The sequence below is a fragment of the Ctenocephalides felis genome, unplaced genomic scaffold (assembly GCF_003426905.1).
Source record: "Ctenocephalides felis isolate EL2017-DRISC unplaced genomic scaffold, ASM342690v1 CF-g0.4_SCAFFOLD_00845, whole genome shotgun sequence".
NCBI classification, from domain to species: domain Eukaryota; kingdom Metazoa; phylum Arthropoda; class Insecta; order Siphonaptera; family Pulicidae; genus Ctenocephalides; species Ctenocephalides felis.
Genome location: NW_020536999.1, coordinates 52,164,645 through 52,187,046, shown reverse-complemented (window position 1 = coordinate 52,187,046; position 22,402 = coordinate 52,164,645).

Sequence of the window (22,402 nt, the reverse complement as noted above, 5' to 3'; positions counted from 1 at the left end):
TACGTGTTTTTTTATTTTTAATTTTTCATCGTTGATTTTTGTTGACACATTTCAACGCTGAAACAGTCGGCTATATCATATAAATCATGATAGACCCGCTGACTGGCAGTTCTGGCGCCTGCCAGTACGTAAATTAAACATTGCATGAAGAACCGTGGGCTCTGATTGCATTTCGAGCCGGTTTGTGTTTGATCATATGTAGAGGTACCCGTTTCAGAAATTGGTAGTCGATGAAAAAATAAATGTTTATCGATATAGAATGAATTTTCCGGAATAACTGGTAGATAAAATTTGATATTGCTAGGCAATCGTTGAAAAATATATTGTTTGGTCAAGTCTTACAAACACGATTTTTGTTTAACTTTCTAGGGGATTTAGAGCTTGATTCTGCCATTTTTTATTAATATTCTCATTTAACATAATTTGGTTAGCTTGTCGGTATATTTATTTCCCTGATAATATTTAAATAACAATATTTTATTTAGACAGTAATATTTGTATTACTAACTTATTAGTAGTTTATTCCATAGATCAGGCAATCGAATCAGGTTGATTGTATTGAAATGATAATATTTAAATAACAATGTTTTATTGAGACAGTAATACAAATAAGTAGTTCATTCCATAGATCAGGCAGCCGAATCAGGATGATTGTATTGATCAGGATTGTATCAAAAATCCTTTATTTTATACTTAGCTAGTACATACTCCTCCTTTTACTTTTAAGTAGATATCTTCTCCAAATCCGTACTGAATATAATTTTGTTAATAACCAACAGTTTATTAACTATCCAACAAAATATCTCCTTAAAAAACAATCAGTATAGAAAATTTAGAACTCGATATGTTATGCGGTGTAGAAAAAAAACTTTACTCAAAACCATTAATTTAATGTGGAAAATCTTTCAAGTTAATTTAGATATTCTATATTTAATTTAACTGATTTAACCGCTGCATAAATTATATTTATGTGCAAAATATTTGAAGAACTTGAATGTTTTAAAATTAACCCAGAAATTTGAATTGAAGCTCCTAATACTAAATTTCTCTTACATAATGCAAAATTGGATTGTTAGAATTAGAACATTTTATTGAATAATGAAAGGTCATTGTTAGTAATTTAAGAACATCATATTTTGGAAGTTCATCAATTGATCAGAAAATATAAGTTAGGTCTTGATCATGATATTTTATATACATTTTGTACAGTTTAAAACTTATATAGATTATTCTAGTTGTAGCCTCAATCAATTAATAAACTAATCTCAGATGATACAAATTAAAATAAAATTATCTTATTATTTTTAAGTCCAATATTGCATCTTTGAATTTGCATTAAATTTTGTTGGTTGGAATAGTTTTGGAACTGATGACAGATAATTACTTGTAACTTACTTGTAACATCTCTGATAAAATCAAAGCTCAATTTCATGGAAAAATTAAACACACAAATAATTGAAAACATTGCACATTCAATTTATTCTAATAAAACCATGTAATTTGAATTATTTTAACGCTAGTTGTGGCATTAAATAATAGATCCTTAAATATTTTCAATTTAATGCAATTTATTTTAAATACAATTGCAAATTGTTCATACAGTTTTCCAACGTTTCTGTACAAGTTTTCAATCTTTTATGAACCCTTTGCTAAAAACTAAAATAATACGTTATCCGTTTACAATATATGTATTGATGTGAGTGCTACAAAATTCATTTTGCTAATAGCAAAAACAGAGAAGACGCTTGTCACTTTCTTGTCTCATTATCGAAAGGCTGCAATAAGTTTTTAATAAACTCAGGTGCGAGTCACCAAGAAGAAGCATTTTATCTTATGAATTACTCTTGCATAAAACACATTATTAAAATTACTCAACGATGTTTCTTTATTCTTATTAACTTTCCGTTGGGTGAGTGAATGAAAATGTTTATGTATCTTTACGTTCCAAAGGTTTCTGAACATTTTGGCATACCCTAGAACAAAATGATGTTCGTGTGTGTGTATATTTCGATACAATTTTTTATCATCGATTTTGGGCGCACAGATCAACCGATTTGAATGATTCAAAAACATTCGATTCACATTGATAGAGAGACGTGCTGATTAGTTTTCGTCATAAGCAGGAGTAGCCTTTTCAAAAATACAGAGCAAAAAGTACAAAAATTTTGATTAGATTCAATACATTCATCATAGAGTCACGCATCAACCTACTCCCTGATAGCTGAGTTGGTTAGCGCGTCACTAAAATTTTCGGCGTTCGGGCTCATAGATAAGAAAGTCAAATCTGATCGAGTTCGAATCCCATATGTGATATTTTTGTTACATTTTTATATTACGTTTCATGTTTGTATAGTGGAATACTACAAGCGGAATACTAGCCTGAAATAATATCTATTATTATTGATTACAGCTTGCTTATGAATAAATAAATAAATAAAATAAATATAATTAGCTAAAAATATTTTATTTAAACATATATAAACGACGCCGTCTGATTAAATAAGCTTTTATGCATTTTGTCCATAAAGAACAAATAATGAAAGTTCTAGTTTTTATAATAGCTGTTTATTGATCATTTTTTATTGAATGATTATTTTTATTCTTCAAATGCTTAATTACGGAAATTGTTTCAGAAATTTGCTTTAAGTCAGGATGCCATGCACCACTAGTCCTTTTTTATCTCTTATATACTTTATTACTTTCATACTTTTTGATTTTATACATTTGTATACCTCTTATACACTTCCATATTTTTAACTTCCCGCATGGTAAGTTATTGTAATCGTCCATAAATCAAAATTGAAAATTTTTACATTTTGGCATACCTCAGAAAAAATGGATGTGTGTGTGTAAGTATGTGTGTTTGGGTGTGTATGTATATGTGTTTGTGTGTGTATGTATTTATGTAGGGATACAATTTTTCGTCCACGTTTTCGGACGCACGTTTTAACCGATTTGAATGGTTCAAAAAACATTCTATTCCTATTGATAGGGAGATGTGCTGATAAGTTTTTGGTAAAGGCAGGTCCAGCCGTTTTGGAGATACGGAGCAAAGAGAAAGAGAAGACAGAAAATAGAAATCGAGCTTTTGAGAGAACGGAGCATCCGATTAGAATGGTCCAAAAAGCATCCAATTTGTAATGACAAAAACATAAAGCTCACTTATATACTTCAAATAAATAATTTGTAATATTCAAATAAATAATTTGAAACTTTGTAATTCAGTTTACATGACTCTTATAAATATTAGACAATGTTACAAAATTTATAATATTTTATATGAGAACATCTAATATTCCTGGAAAATTTTGTTACGGTATGGGAAGTTCCAGCAATTTGCTTTGAGGCAAGATGCCATACACAACTAGTTTAAATTTTATTCACTCCTCTTATTGCCTCTTATACTTCTTTATACTTCCTATGCTTTTTGATGTCTCTTATACTCTTTCACGCATCTTTAATATCTTTTCAAAGACTCTGTCTCTATCCTCCCTCTTGTAAAACTAAAGAAAACATCATGTGCAACTGAGTTTATCTTCGGCCAAAACGCGAGCAGCGTTTGGAGTCTGGGGCGATCAATTTCGTTGATAGCTATCACAAGCGTGTTATTTATCGCCCCGTACAACACACACCCGTCGGATGGAACATTTAGTAATAATCTGAAGCTCCTGTGCTGAAGCTGAAGCCGAAGCCAGACATTTCCTTTTTGACGAAGTGCCTTGTTCCAAGATAACGCGCTGGCTCATCATTTGTAAACGATGGCCACTTAATTTCGATATTCAAGTAATCATTAATGTGTCATTGCGGTTATTGATTTTGTTATTGATAGTTTTTATGGGGAAATATGAGGTAGATATTTTATTGAATACTCTACAAAGTGAAAATATATATATATATATATATATATATATATATATATATATATATATATGATAAAGATGTTCTTTGGCATCCATCCAATAATTAAAACTAGTGGGGCGCATGGCATTGTGCCTCAAGGCAAATTGCTGAAACTTTCCGTATCATTTTTTTTAAAGATTAACATTTTTGAAAAAAAATTACTCTGCAAAAATTAGATGTTTGAGAAACTATTTTCTAAAAAAAAAAAAATTTTTTGAAGATAAATTTATTTTGAAATATTTTGGAAATTATGAACTTTTTTCAAAGCAATCGTACTGCTTTAACTGCATAGAGACGAAATATCGAAGCGTGTAAGCGTCGCGTTGCCGGATTTATCTAACGGATAAACATTGGTACGGAACCGATAGAAATGTAAACAAAATTTATACTTATTTTTAAAATCTCTATAAAATATCTGATAATTTGATGTGCAATGATCATGTTTGACCGCCAAATGGCATTTTTTTACTTTTTTACTAGATCTCCGAAACTGCTAGACCTGCCTTCATGAAAATTTGATCAGTTCTTAATCTTGTTAATACAAGTAAAATGTTTTTTGAATTATTCAAATCGGACGCTCCGCTCTCTTAAAAACTGAGTTACCGTTTTTGGCACTTTTTGCCCCATATCTTCGAAACGGCTAGATCTGCCTTCGCCAAAACCTACTCAGCACGTCTCCTTATCAATACGAATCGAATGTTTTTTAAATTAATCAAATCGCTTCATCCGTGTTCCTGAAATCGTCGACAAAAATTGTATTCGCACACACACGCACACGCACACACACACACATACATCCATTTTTTCTAAGGTATGCCAAAATATTCAGAAACCTTTGAAACGTAAAAATATATAAAAAATTTCATGTTCTATTTTTTGCGATTACTATAACATCCCTTACGGGAAGTTAAAAAATACAAAAAGCACACGAAAAGATATGAACATCAATTGATATAACATCAAAATAAAAATGAAATAATAATTCTTAAAAAAAGCTCTTTTCATAAAGACATGTTATTCGCTTAGAATTTGTTTAACAAGTCAATTGGTGTTCATATCTTTTCGTGTGTTTTTTTTTTGTGTTTATTTAATTTATTTGTATGCACTAAAGATTGGTAAAATTAGGACCGGAAACGTATGATATTACAAAGAAAACATTTTTCTTCAATAAAATTGTTTTAATTATTGGATAGATGCCCAAGGATTCAGAAAATGTATTTATTACTAGATTTATTTAATAAAAATGATTGAATCAAAGTGATATTATGTTTATATACATAAACAATGATGATAATGGGTAGTTCCTAGGGCCGGTCGATGAGATGAGTTTAAAATCCAACTCTATTCAGGGAAAAATAGTGTGAGAGATTTTCCATTACCATTTCACATAGCAGTGATCTAAATCGCTTATTTTCAATTAAAAACATATATTTTATCTATAATCTCAAGTGACATCGCTAAAGCATGATGTCAGGTTATCCGATGAAGGGTTCGAACTCATTTGACAGTAACGCCATTGAACCCCTATTATATTTATATGATTTAAAGATTAATTAGTGGAACATGTTATGATATAAAATTTAATGATGGAAAATCATTGTTTATTGATGCTCTGTATAGAAACTGTCATAACTTTATTTTGAAAAATTCCAGGGAGTTTTCTTTATGAAATAATTGATACTTTTCTTCAATATCTTCTAAATTTACACATACACAGTGTATATTGACATACACAGTGTAATTATTAAGATATAGAAGATAGTTAAATGAATTCTTGAAGAGAAATTTATTTTGTTCTGGTTAAATATCAGTAGTAATAAAAGAATAATATAAGATATATTTAGTGGCAATAATCTACAAATGCTTAAAGTAATCAGGCATGAAAGTATATATACGAGTATATATATATATATATATATATATATATATGTATATATATACATATATATATATATATATTTATATAAATATATATATATATATATATATGTATATATATATATATATTATACCCAAGCAAAAGAATAAATTTTAAAATTATATACATATCTTTTTATTCTCGTCCATCTATCGAAATCGTTCGCAGGAAATTGTTCTCAGTAAAATCAGATCGTCTCGTATTGTAGGTACGATATTCAAAATCCTTTAGTATTATTTATGAAGTCCTAAAAAGACAACGGCCGGTTATTGAGTCCGATGGAACGGATATCGAAAGGCCATTCAGATAAACATCAACGGAAGTAGGTACGCGTCTCTCTCAATCGCGGGATAATACTCAGTTTCTAATGGGAGGGCCAATAGAGAGATTTATGCACCTTTTTTATGTAAAACAAAGAAAATCAGATTCTGGTTTAAAAACGTACTACTATATTTTTTCGTTAGCCTTATAGTTTTGATTTAACTTTAAATTGTGATGATACGACTGGCTAACAGATTTTTTTTTATTTTGTTTATTGATATATTTAATTTGTCCTTGTTTTAGTGTATATATGTATGAATATATACTAAAAATTTCATAGTTTTTAAAATTCGCTGCTTTTTTATATTCCAAGAATGTATTTTTACGCTCCTTGACTATTTCTTAGCTTTCCTCGTCCCACCATACACAAGGCTTGAAATGTTGTCTATTATTTTGACGAGTTCTAGGAATGCTTTCTTTGCCGCTTGATTTATATATTTTATTAGCTTGCCTATATCTGGATTTTCCTCTTCATAAATCTCATGTGTTAATGATTTCATGTTCATTTGGTATTGGGACAAATTTGCTTTTTTCAAGTTCCTTTTTTATGTTTAGTAAATATATATGAATATTAAATATTTACTTATCGGTATAGGTATAATAATGATTAATGGGTAGCACTGCCCCTGGGCAGGTCCGTGAGCATAGTTAGAAACTTCAACTCGATTCAGGGAAAAATAGTGTGAGAGTTTTCCAAATGTCATTTAGCGATGCACAAACAAAACAATTATTCTATATTTTCAAGTAAAAATTGATACTGCATGATATTAGCTTATCTTCAGTGCGCTCATCCGTCACGTCATGAACAATGTTATATTGCAAAGTATGAGTACAATATTTATTACCAATATTCAAATATTTTCTGAACAAAAGCACTTTTTTATAGTTTAAATCAGGCTTTATTTAAATAAAATCAGGCTCTATTTATTTAAACAAAAATAAGATTTAAATATTTCCATGGTTCTGATTTCAAAATACAGAATCAATGAAAATCTAATAAACAATTTAAGTGACTTTTTATGATGTTCATTAATACAAATTGTGTTTATTTAAGTGGACTTTACTTTCATAAAACATTATAGAAAGTAATATTTCCTTAGTATATTTATCAATGCAAAATAGTGTATTTTGCTTCTTTAGTTTTGATTTATAATAAAAGAATTAATGATCACGTTAGATTGATAATTGTATTTAAAAAATCATGTGTTATTTACGTATGCAGATATTGTGTTTATTTGAGTTGAGCATTTTGAAAAAAAAACGAAAATAAAACCATTTTATTCTTCTATGTACTATGTATTCGGATATTTTCTGAAAAGTAGTAAGTTTTTTTATAGTTTTTATAGTTTTGATTTAAAATTCAAAGAAAAAATCAAGGAATAGACACAAACATTAATCTTATTTTAATTATTTTTTTATATTTTATTTGATATTATTGATATAGAATAAATTGATATTAATTTGGTTGCTGATTTTTTAACAATTTTGTAGAAAATAATATAAATTATCTATAACTAGTAAAATAATTTATGTATTGGGATTGCATTGATCTTATTTTTTATATTCGTAGACCTTATATTAATTTTAGTATATACTGTTACAGTACATATAAATTTAGATTTTCGTATTTGAGTTATAATCCACATTAAATTGAAGCAATATGATCATACTATGCAGAAGTTAGAAGTTAGAATTGAATTATCAACATTATTATACATCCGTATATCTATTCTATTCCACACTCTATTCAACGTATTTTTGGAAACTTATATATATTTTATATACTTCCTCGTAATCTAATCTATTGATTTTTACACAATTCAATTTTTATACTATACAAGTAAATTTTCTAATTAAATTGTAAATTTTTACAATTAATATACCGTACTAAGATTTATTTACATGTTATGCTGTGATTAAATTCAAGTCCTTGTGTAAACTCGTTATTATATTTTTTCCATTATTTAACTTAAAATTGATAATGATTTCTTAGACTCATTTTAAAATAAGCTTTGAAAAAAAAATTTGATATAAAATATGTCGCAGTCGCAAGATAAAATTAACAGTCCTCTAATCGGGTTTCATCACATCATCGAAATCAAGTTCAATCAGGTTTCATCAAATGGTAGTTTTCGGGCTTTTAATTCTATCTACTATATCAACATTTTCACAAGACTCGCTATATGATGATTTTCTACTTTGTTGAAAATATTTTATTTTATTAGTCCATATTACTTTTGTTCATTAAATTATTTCTTCATGAAATAAATATTACAGAAATTATTTACTAGTTATAAGAAACTATCAAATTCAATGCTTTTTTATCGCCAATGCTTCGACTACAACTTTGAACTTCTTATTCTTCTAAGTATTTTTATTTTTAACTATATAATATTATATTCTGCGTTTAAATTTCATATTAAAAATGTCAAACTCAACGATCTACGACTAACGATAGTTACAAAATTGACCGTTTAAAAAAATTTGAAAGAAAGTCTGAAAATCCAGAGTAAATCATTTTCCATCAAGATTCATATTTCGAAAAGCTCTCGGACTTTCAGTCCGGGAATATCAAATGCGGGCGATATAAAGACAACGGAATTGAAAGAAGACATAAAGAAGAGAATGAATATAAAATATTGGACGTATAAATAATCGAAAAAGGTTTAATGCGTTTCTCGATGTTCAGGTTCTGTGCATCCGAGAACGTTTTATGAGTTACAAGGGGTTTGTATTCATTGTAAACTTTATGCGGTGTGTCGGATAAATTGCTCATGAATTTATAGGTGAGAACTATACTTTGAGAATAAATTCATTCAATATTGGCAATATATAATTGGCAATATATCTTGTTGTATTTCTGGTTTTACAAATTTCTAAATAATTATGCATACTTTTATACTCATTATACGCAATTTCGTAGTGTTAGGAATAATGTTTTGAAAATCTTTAACCATTTATTGTTTTATTTGAAAATAAAATATTGGGAAATATTTTATTTTTATTGGGAAATATTTTTATTTATTTGAAAAATAAAATAATGGGAAGTAGGTTTGTTATAAAATATAGTTGCAATAGTTATAGTTATAGTTGCAAACATGTTTATGAAGGGAGCGATATACCAGTGTTTGTAGTTGAAAATACAAATGCATCAAACGATGCACAGGTTCATAAAATAAAACTAGTTGGTATTAGTATTTTGCTTCAAGGCAAGTTACATGAACTTCCCGATTTGTGTAAAAATAAAAAATAAACTAGTGGGGCGCATGGCATCGTGCCTTAAGGCAAGTTGCTGGAACTTCCCGTACCAAATCTTATTATTTTTTTGAAAACGATTAACATTTTTGAAAAAATTTTACTTCGAAAAAATTAGATTTTTGAAAAACTAGGACTTTGAAAAAAAATGTTTTCATTATTTTGACATATTTTGGAAATTCTGAACTTTTTTTTAAAGCAATCGTACTGCTTTAACTGCATAGAGACAAAATGTAAAAGCGCGTAAGCGCCGCGTCGCCGTCTAACGGATAAACATTGGTACGGAACCCATAGGAATGTAAACAAAATTTATACTTATTGTTAAAATCTCTATAAAATATCTGATAATTTGATGTGCATATGTCTAATGATTATTTTTGACCACCAAATGGCATTTTTTTACTTTTTTCATTGGATCTCCGAAACCGATAGACCTGCCTTTATGAAAATTTGATCAGTTCTTCATCTTGTTAATACAAGTAAAACGATTTTTGAATTATTAACATCGGTCGCTCCGTTCTCTCAAAAACGGATCTACCGTTTTTGGCACTTTTTGCCCCGTATCTTCGGAACGGCTAGACCTGCCTTTGCCAAAACGTAATCAGCACGTCTTCTTATCAATATAAATCTAATGTTTTTTGAATTATTTAAATCGGTTGATCGGTGTTCCCGAAATCGTCGACGAAAATTTGTTTTCTGCACACACACAGACGCACACACATACACACACACACATACATTAATTTTTTCTAAGGTATGCCAAAATGTTCAGAAATCTTTGAAACGTAAAGATTTATAAAAACTTTCATTTTCAATTTTTTTGCAATTACTATAACTTGCCCTACGGGAAGTTAAATATATGGTAGGGCGGGGCACAAAGGTCCAATTTAACTTTGGGCGATCATATTGTGAAAACCTAATCAATATAAGAGTATAAGAAAATCATTGATATCACATAATTTATATCCACTAATAACATAAATTGATTTTGATATTAATTTTATTAACACCTACGCTTATTTATTATGATATATAACTTATATACTATACTATTATATATCAAAGATAATTTAACTATTATCTATTGTACCGTGAGATACCTATGCCATCAATTTCTCCATACAAATAATCTATTACAGCTAGATTATTATTTGCTAACTTATATAATATATATATGTGTGTGTTATATATATATATATATATATATATATATATATGTATATACCTATGTATATATATATATATATATATATATATATATATATGTATATACCTATGTATATATATATATATACCTATGCAATCAATTTCTCCATACAAATAATCTATTACAGCTAGATTATTATTTGCTAACTTATTATATATATATATATATATATATATATATGTATATATATAATATATATGTGTGTTATATATATATATATATATATATATATATATATATATATACATATCAGACACCCTACATACCTATTTAATATTAATGTGTTATATTTCTACCTTACGCCCTATGTATTATCTCTACCTATCTATTGCCTATACCGGGGATTGATCCCGGTTCCTCTGCGTGACAGTCACGCATCTTAACCACTACTCTATCGGGTCCCACCACTGAAAATATATTATGGAACACACTGTTGTTTCTTTGGTTCATTTTGTAATTAATTGAGTATTTTGTAACTAATTGAGTAAATAATACTAAGATGACGCGACAGCACACGAAAAAAGACAGTTGATTGTAGCGTTACGGTGGTCGAGTGGTCAAGGTCGTAGCTTGTCACGCGGCGGACCGGGGTTCGATTCCCGGTAAGGGTGAAAATAGTATGTAGGCGAAATTGTAGGCGTAAGATAATAAATGTTAGGCGGTTTAGATATAAGTGCAAGTATTGAGCGTATATGGTGCGGTGGTAAAGGAACGTACGATATAGTAGTTATAAGGTGTATAACCACGTAAAATGTAATGTTTAGGTATGGTTTAGTTATAGGTGATACACATACGCGAAAAGAAATTCATGATATTAGAGGTTATCGTATAAAAATTGCGAATGTTATGTAGGTTTAATATATAAATATTCTTTCTGCTATACAAATATTTAGTTTGCTGGTTAGTTTTTTGACAAAGGCAGGGCAAAAGTGCAAGAAATGTCGATTTAGTTTTTGAGTCAACAGAGCATCAGGTTTAAATGATTTAAAAAATATTTTACATTTATTTACTGAAGGAAGAAGTGATTAAATTTTTGGGCAGGTCCAATAGAAAAAGTAAAATATTCTCTGTTAGAAATATTAAATATCGGTACGAAAAGTTCTAGCAATTTGCCTTAAGGCACGCCATGCACCTCTAGTTTAGTCTTATATTATAAGAACAAAAAGTTCAAAACCATCGGAATCGAAAGGTGAAAGTTTTTTAGGTAAATTTATCAATCAACTTTATTTATACTAAAATAAATATTAGCTAGTGGGGGGGGGGTGGCATCGTGCCTTAAGGCAATTTGCTGGAATTTCCCGTACCGTAATGTTCGAGGAATACTAAATGTTTTCAAATAAATTATTATAAATATTGTAACATTGTCTAATATTTATAAGAATTATATAAACTGAATTGCAAAGTGAAAATTATTTGTAAAGTATATTAGAACTATAGTCAGAATTAAAATTAAATCTGAACTATTTTCGTTATATAAAAAATTAAAAAAAAAAGTTGAAACAATTTTTTTTTCCAAAATCAATTATTTTGTTAAGACAAGCAAAAAGTTCTTTGAATCAATTAAATCGGACGCTTAGTTCTCTTAAAAACTGCCATTTTTTTGTACATTTAGCTTCGCATCTTCGAAATGGCTGGGCCTGCCAATGCGAAAAACTAATAACCACTTCTCCCAATCATTACTAATTGAATGCTCTTTAGATCATTCAAATCGGATGCTCCGTTTTCTCAATAACTCGATTTCTATTTTCTGCACTCTTTGCTTTTTATCTCCGTAACTGCTGGACCTGTCTTTGCCAAAACCTAATCAGCACATTTCCTTATCGATAGGAATCGAATGTTTTTTGAACCATTCAAATCGGTTGATCCGTACGCCCGAAAACGTGGACGAAAAATTGTATTCATACATACATACATACACACACACATCCATTTTTTCTGAGGTATGCCAAAATGTTCAGAAACCTTCAAAACGTCGAGAAATGTAAAAATTTTCAATTCCGATTTTCGGCCCATTACAATAACTTACCCTACGGGAAGTTAATTAATATATGAGTGATTAAAAGTATTCCGAGTGGATTAATTACACATAATTGAAAACTAACGAACACGTTAACTTGGAGTATTGTCTAAAAACAAATTTGCAAAAATCGATAATTTTTATAATTGAACCACTTTCCGTAGAACTTTGATGGTTTAGTATGTTCACTAAGACCAAGCACTCTATTGTTATACCAAATAAATCGTCTAATTTTAATTTTAACAAACATTAAAAAAACTATTCAGTTTCTCAAACTTTGATGAATTTTAAAAATTAAGCTACTTGTAGTAAGGCCGTTATGTTTCAGTAAGTTCTATAAGACAATGATATATATCACCAAAAAATGTTCCATAAAAATCGGCTTAATTTTTTTTTCAACAGTCAAACGGCATAAAACTGACAAATGATATCCTCATCAAGATACATCTAATGGCTTTTAAATTTCTGAAATCGGTTCAGACGATTTTGAGTAGACGTCGATGAAAGGTCTAATTTTGACAAACGCCAAAAAAAACGATGTTAATTTTTGCAAAGTTTGATGAATGTTTCAAATTAAACGACTTATTGTAAAATTTTAGTATGATCTATAAGACTATGGTATCTACCGTCAAGTAAAAAACATAAAAATTGTTGAAAAAAATTTTTTCAACACTTAATTATAAGAAAACGACCCGGTCGATCTTTACCAAAAACTAATCAGGTCGATTCTCAACGAATATCTTTCGAACGGTTTATGAATTTTCAAAATCGATTCAGAATTGCGGACTAAAACGTGAACGAATTTTTCACTTTTTTGTTATTTACAAAGAAACGGCTGTTGGTCGCGCAAAATTGATTAACACTTACCCTCATCGAGATACATCGAAAGGCTTTTAAATTTTTGAAATCGGTCCAGCCGTTTTTAATAATATATGTATCAACACAAAATTCTTATTCAGATTAATCGAGTGCAATCGAGTACAGCTAGTACATAACAAAAAATCCTATCATTCATCATATGATTAAACTTTTATATTTATTTCTTAAATCTTATTTATATAAAATGCGTTTCTTGCGCAATGTCTTTTGAGTGAAGTTTATATAAGACTTTGATCTGAACGCATTGCAGTAAATGTAAACACTTTTACAAAATTTTGGAGCCCAATTAAACACTAATAAAGGTCAACCTAATTAAATTAGAACCGAAAACTCTTTATCTCAGACAAACGAAGGTAATCGCGAAAATACAAAATTCATGATTTTATAATTAACGTGATGTTTATTCGGATGTAATAAACGGCCGAGTGAATTCCCGACTTGGGCTAAAAGGCGAGTCACAGTCTGTTTACTCTATTAAATATCTGTTTTATCAAGCAGACGTTTTGGCAACGTTCATTGGATGAAATTAGACCTCTAGATAAATGGCAGGACGCAGATAGTAGTGAAAAAGGAAAACAAAGGAAATTTATACCGACGAAGAAACAACAGTTCATAATCTCCTAAGAAAATATTTAGACAAGATTCATTTTTTGTATAAAAAAAACAGAAAGCATCTTTACTAATGTTTGTGTAAAATAATAATACAAATGCAAGGAACACAGTGGATTTGTGTTTACTGGCATTTCTTTTGTGATTTTGTTCTTGGCTCGAGAAATATACTACGAGGGTAATTTGTTCGTGCTCCTTATTAATATGTATCATACAAGTCGTAGGTTTTTCTTATAACAAGACGAAGCACGAATAAAATTGTATGGTTTTCATTCATTTCAAGGAATCCGATTAAAAAAATCAAATAAGGTGAAATTAGAATCAAATTATCATAGAATCAAATTTGAAATCTGCATAATATGCAGATTCAACTTTTGACTAAAATATTTATTTGCAGAGTACACAACAATTCAGATTATCAGAAATATGTGTCGATTAGTACATATTAATAGAATATTATTCTTGAATATATATTATTAATCTTTCGCATTTGTAATAATGTTTTTAAGTTTTTTTATCTTGTAATAATTTATAGTAGATGCATGCATTTATAGTGTGATATAACATTAATTTTATTTGTTATTAATTTAATTTAATAAATTTTTATTAAACGACACTAGCGTTAGCAGATCTTTACCAAAACTAGTGGTGTATGGCATTGTGCATTAAGGCAAATTGCTGGAACTTACCGTACGAAAAATTAGATTTTGTAAAAAAGATTCAATTTTTTTAGAACGTTAAACAATAAATTTTTGATTTTTTTTTATTTAAATTAATTGACGCTTTTGAAAAAATTGAATTTTTTTATACTTTGAAATATTTTAGAAATTTTGAACTTTTTTCAAAGCAAATCGCGCCGCGTCGCAAGAAAACGGATAAAAAATGGAACAGAGCCCAAACAAAGTTTATTATTAAAATATTTGATAATTTAATGTACCCACGTATAATGATCATTTTTGTCCATTTTTTGCTTTCTTATTGGTCGACGAAAAATTGTATCTGCACATACACCAAAAACACGCACAGACACACACATTCCTCCAGTTTTTCTAAGGTATGCCAAAATGTTCAGAAACCGTTGAAACGTAAAGATATACAAACATTTTAATTTTCCATACTTTTGCGATTACTATAACTTATTCTTGGGAAAGCTAATAAACTGATATAGTATTAGAACAACCTTGGATGATTGAAGATTTATAAGATGTGTTGTTATGATGTATGTGAAGATGTATTTTAAGTTAGATCCAACAGTTCTGGTTTTCACAATGTACTTGCTCAAAGTCAAGTTGGACATTTATGCCCCGCCCCACCCTATATATATATACATATATATATATATATATATATATATATATATATAATATAATTTAATTATTGATTCTTACATTGAAAGATACATTTGTATGTGTATGGGTAAAGTAAGCGGGGCCTAAAGGTCCGCCGGTAAAAAGATCCACCACATATCTCAAAAACAAATAATATTACATTTTTTTTAACAATAATATTTGATAGTAGAGGGCAAAAGATGTATAACTAGCGTTCACCTTGATTCTTACGACTTTTACATCAGAGGCAGTGTTTGAAAATCCACAAGAAAAGTATTTTCTTTTGTTGTTAGTTTTTTTTGTGATCACAGTTGTTTAGTTTAGGAGACCATAACATAACTTTTATGTAAACGTCATTAAATTGCTTTATAAGATAAATTGTTAATTTTCAGTTAGCTTCAACAGTTTTTATATTCATGTATTATATGCAGTGTAAAAAATGCTATATACGGCAGCAAAATGTACCAATAAAATTTATATTTTGCACTGGTTGAAAAATTTAGCTATTATTTCGTAAAATACTTCTAAAATTTGATATAAGATATTGGAGCTAATTGCCCCCTGGTTGTCCCATTTTACCTCGCCTAAGAAGTAAAAAGAGTCAGATGACAATTTGGTGATAAAAATTTCTGACAAATACTAGATCAACGTTGTATACCTGTTTTATATCTGTATAAAAGAGTACCCATAAAATTTATATTTTACATTGGTTGAATAAACTAACAAATATTTCGTAAAATGTTTTCTGAACTTGGACCTGTTTGCACCTTGGTCGCTTCATTTTACCCTGTCGGTAAAAAGTAACAGGTGACAAATTATTGAAAAACAGGAAAAAAACAATTCTACACTGATAAGTTAGCTGGGAGTTTTACTGAATACAGTCAGGTAGTTGTTTCTTTGATATGTATTATTTCTTGTGACATATTAGGTTCGGTTTTCACAATGTAATTGCTCATTACATTCACTTGAATACTCATTCGCCTTATGGTAGCAGATAAAATTGTGAGTGAAACCGGTCTTCAGCAAATAGGCGTTCGTTGACGTGTTCGAGATATAAATATAGCTTCCACGTGCATCGCATGCAACTTTTCGCAAAGAATATGATGAGAAATTGAATTTATTCTTTCATAAGAAGGCCATTATAAATGCATAGAGCGCCATATGACGTCTACTGAGAGCACACAACTTTCATGAATAACAAGTATACTGTATCCCAAAGCCTTAAGCGTAATATCTACTTTTGAATTGCGCTCTTGTATGCACCAAATAAAGTTCTATCTTTGCGCATTTTTTGGCAAAATTAGGTAATGAGAATAGATGCAAATTGGAAAAGTTGAGTAGATGGAGATCTCCTGCTGGAAGCAATATATTAAAAAATAATCTAGTCTCAAAAAACAGCTTCACAATGTACCTACTATAACACCAAGTTATATAAATATACACTACACATATATATATATATATATATATATATATATATATATATATATATATATATATATAACTTATATATAAAAATGGAGCTCTCTTTCAAATGTCCAAGTAAAACTCGAAAACGGCTAAACCGATTTGACCAGTCTTAGTCTTGAAAAATTCGTGCCAATCCAGAGATGGTCGGAAAGGTGAGATATTATTTCAAAATCGCGTAGAAACTTTACATTTTTAATTTGAAAATTTTTGTTGAAGCGTAATGTAAATAAAACAATGGACGGTGGCTAATACTTGAATATGTTTAATAGACTGTTTTACGTGAATATTATTTAATTATGATTAAATTGTAGCAAGTAGTTTTGTTTGTAGTTTTATTTACATACAAAAACGTTAGTAACCGGCCGCAAGTGTTACTAGAAACTTAAAATATCAACTTTTTTGAAATGTTAATATGAAAAAGCACTTTTTGGCATATTTTTCTCAAACACGAATCTGAAAGATCTCATTTGTGTTACTTGGTAAAAAAGAAAGAAAGATCTCATTGGTATTCATAAAACATTTTCTAGGTTATATTATTTTTTATTTATGTTATTTCAATTCAGAACCTCAATTTGGTATCGATCAAAGGGACATTTTGTCAAATAGCATTTTTCCAGTTATAATTTCCCAGAATTTACCGAAGAATAGATAGTAATATATGAAGGTCCGGGGTTAAAAAGGTCCATCAACGATGTGTCAAAAATCAGTAAACTTAAGCATTGTTTAACAACAATATTTGAAAGTAGAGGAAAAAAGATGTATAACCAGCTATAACCTTGATTGGTAATTTTTTTAGTAACAGTTAAAAATGTAATTATTTTGTAAAATACCTTTGAAATTATAATAAGGCTTTAAACCTTTTTGCCACTTGCCCGTTTCAAGTTTCCTCGCCTATATGGTAAAAAGGTCTAGATAACACACTTTTGAAAGACATCAAAAAAGCACATTTCTATAATGATGAAGTAGAAGACAGTTTACTGAACGTAATCAGATAATTGTTCGTTTGATATGTGTTATTTGTTGTGATATAATTGTTATGGTTTTCACAATATAGTTTATATTTGCTCAACGTCAAATTGGATTTCGGATTGTGTCTCGACCTGCTCTACAAATATACTTTTTATTAAATTTACTATAATTCATCGAATGTTACTTGAAACTTTTTAAAAAGCAGATTAAAGAAGAAATACTTAATTCGTTTTCTATCTCTCCTCGCAAAAATTTGAATATTTTATATAAGCTGAGTAGTATTGTTCACAATTATACACAAAATCCAGAATCCAAAAAAAATCTGAAAAACTTGAAACGTAATCAATAAGTCGAAAGACCAAAAAAGACTTGGATTGGATTATACCATGTTTTCTATAGAAAATGTATAAATTTTCCAGTTTAATTGTATTAACAAAATATAGACAAACTTATAAGGTTTATTGTTTTTATAATACCTCATTGTATATAGCATTCAAACAACACTTCCTTATACACTTAAAATATTAATATTTTTGATTCTCTAGAAATTGTTTAGAATATAACTTACTTAGCAAAACAACGTTTGCCGGGTCAGCTAGTATATTATATTTATATTATTTTGTGTGTATGGATATCCAAGGCCATTACAGTCTATTTTCCCGGTCAGTCTATTAGTAATTTCCTCAGTAAGCAAAATCGAATCGATCCTTAAAAATATTCAACAAAAAGTCGATCCATCTCTCTAGAAACGAGCAAGATAAATAAAGTCATCCGGGCGTAAAAGATACTTTCACATAAGTTATTAGGGAGAGGGAATAGCCTATCAGTTTTTGAGGGACCATATATCTGCAGTCCTCACTTAAGACTGGATGAAATATATGCCGATGACTTGTTCTCGTTAGACTCAGAAGACGGATATTCACAGCGAAATAACTTACTGCAGACAGCCAAGATTTTTTTTGTTACGTAAGCGAATCCAGAGGGCGATGGGAGAGTAATATTAAAAAAATATGGGAATATGAGTTTATTAATAAAAAATTAATGATAAAATATTTTAAATCATTAAATATATTGAAAAAGAAAATCCAATTGTTTCTCTACATAAAGGTTCATAATGTGTCGAGTTTGCAACACAAATTGATTCTATAATAATTATTTATAGCCCTTCAAAATCTGCAAAGCATGGAAATAGATTGTTTTCACAATTTTTTACAATATTTTTATATTATATATAATGCTTTTTAACCAGTGGATGATATAACCACATATTTTATGTCTAATGTTTCAAAGTTTTACTTAACATTCTATAATGAAACTCAATTTTCATTTTACTTAAACTTCTTGCGGTATATTATTTTATTAACTCGTTTTTCTTTTTTTATAAACTATTTACAATGATAAGAACAAATACATTAATTTATACTAGTACAATCATGGATTGGATTCGTATCATTGAATTAATTAAAATGTTTGATGTTGGAGATTATGGAAAAATTCTAACTAGAAAAAATATATATGAGTGCTTGAACATGGTAAAATCATGGACTAAATGTTGGATAGTAAAGTTCAATAGGAATTAATAAGCAATTATATATAAAAACAATATTTTGATGATTAATTATGGAGTTCGTAATGTGTGATTAAAGTTTGTAATTGTTGTACCAAAACATATCTAAATTATGGATGTATAGTTTACTTTGCAATTTTATCACAACGTAATAATTCTTTAGTGTATTATATATATGCGCACTATCTAAAAGACAATATTATGAGCTAAAACTTTCAGTGAATTGTTTTTTATCAATTTGGAACCATTTGAACCTTTGTGAGCAAGGAAATTCGAAAATGTCCATATTAAGGACCACCCTAATATACATAATGAAACAAATACTATGACTTTAATATATTTGCAAAATTTTCTCTAAATTCCCAATAATAGTTAGATACAAATAAATTAACAGGATTTTATCCTACTCTATTTGATATCCAATTAAAACCCTATCCTCGTAGTTTATAAGCGGCTGACATTGGCTTTTACCAAAAATAAACCGGCTTTGCGCATTATGGTTTTGAATGATATGCATTATGAATTGCTCAAATCGGTTTAGCCATATATTGCAAAACATACGTACAACCCATTTACACATACGAGATACACATATACGGAATACAAGCATACGATATCTCGTAGCACAATAAGGATAGATATAAAGTTTAGTCGATTTATTATTAACTCAGAAATTAAATTACTGAGTTGATGGACATAATTAAGTTTTATCTCAGATACTGTAAATTTAACAAAACCCCACTATATTTTTTCTCTATCTATAATATACTTACGTCGTCGGGGATATCCCCATTGGAATTTGGAAATTGGACCGCTGATGCGTCTAATTATTATTCTCTAAAATCCTCCTTTGAAACACCTGGTGGCCCTTCAAAGTTACAAAACTACAACTAATCATTCATTATTTCTCTCAAGGGTGATAAAATTCATAATAAACAATAACATAAAAAATAGCAATAGAGGATAAATGTCTGCAATAAACAATCTTCTTTCGGATTGAAAGGCTATTACTATATTGTGAATAAATATGCACGTGATTTCAGTGCAATTATCAACTCAAAATTAATCAATAGAATGATCATCAAAGATTTAAAAAAAATCTTGTAGGGTAAGTTACAGTAGAAACGCAAAAAAAAGAATATGAATTTTTTTTATAAATCTTTACGTTTCAATGCTTTATGAATACCTTATATTTTGGCATACCTTAAAAAATTGATGTATGTGTGTGTATGTATGTGCGGATACAATTTTTCATCGACGATTTCGAGAACACCGATTAACAAATTGAAGATACGGGGCAAAAAGTACCAAAAATGATAATTCAGTTTTTGAGAGAAGGCTAAAACGAAAAACTCCCAATGATCTCATAATTAACCATTTGTAAACGGTAATATTAAATATCAAATAATATCAAATATTATTATTATTTCTAATATTGTTATTTTGTTATATTTATTATTATCTGTTACTTAGTGTTTTATTCTACTTTATTGTTTTTCAAATATTATTTTTATCATAAACAAATTTTATTTATTTTATTTTTTATTTTATTATTATTATTTGCTTTTTTTTATATTAAATCATCATAATACGGATATCATTTTAATGAAAATACCATCCTTTATTTTTTACTCTTTTTATTCATATTTATGTTATTATTCATTTCTGTAACCAGATGTTATGTTATTTGGCAGTTATAACAGATATTGTAAATAAAAAAAGTTTATGAGAGAACGGAGCATCCGATTTTAATAATTCAATAAACTGAATGGATTAAATTGTTGGAAAAGCAGGTCCAGCGGTTCGGAGATTCAGTGAAAAAAGTAATAAAAAATGCCATTTGGCGCTCAAAAACAATCATTTGACAAATGTACACCAAATTATCAGATATTTTATAGCGATTTTAATAACGATTTGAAAAACGGACAAAATTTTTGAAAAATTACAAAATATATGGAAAAAATAGAAAAAGTCAATTTTTTTTTCAAAAATTTCAAAATTCTCAAAAGCTATTTTAAAGTATTAAAAAATTTAATACTTCGTTAAAAATTTAAGTTTTTGGTCCGGGAGTTTTCAGCAATTTGCCACAAGCCACGATGCCATGCACCACTACCTTCTAAATAACTAATTAACGCGATTGCACCATTTAAGTAAATTCTATAACCCCATTCCCGAATTCTTCTCGCATAGTTTTCAATTTATTGTTTCAAAATCTACCGCAAAACCGGTCGAATATCTATCCTATCTATTCGAAGCGAGTGAATCGCTATCAGAATTTCAAACTTTTTGCTCCCTGTGACCACATCTCCGAGTGCATTACAAGAAGATATCATATTATATTTTGTTCGCCGTAACCCAATCGATTCCGTCGAACGGGGGGTCACGCCTTAGCAACGGAAGCACTTGAAGCGGCGGAATTATCAGTTTCCGATTGCCGCGCGCCGTAGACTCGAAAGCTCGAAAGCTCGAAAGCTCTACGGTCGACGGTCGAAAATCGCGAGCTACGACGACGCGCTCGCATACAAGATCGTATTGTTTGGGAAAACGTGAAACGACTGCAGATTTTCAACAGCGCTTTGCTTACTTTTAGTTATTGATTTATATGTCATATACAGATATGATATACGTATAATACAATAATATTTATAGAATATAGATTATTGCCATAAGTGAAGCGAACCGTTGACTCGTATATTATATGTTATTGTTTTGATACAATGTAAACAATTTGTTTGTGTATCAGTTTCTCGAAAAACATATGATATATCAAGCTTTACATAAATGATAACATATTCCATATTCGACAGCGGAATTTGATCGGTATCAAATAGATGCAAATACTTGCAAATAAAAACATGTACTTCATTGGTCAAAGAGACTTTACACTTTCAAAGGTGTGAACAATAACAAAATAGGCAATCAGAAAGTAGATTAAGTTGAAAAAACAATGTTACTAGAGACG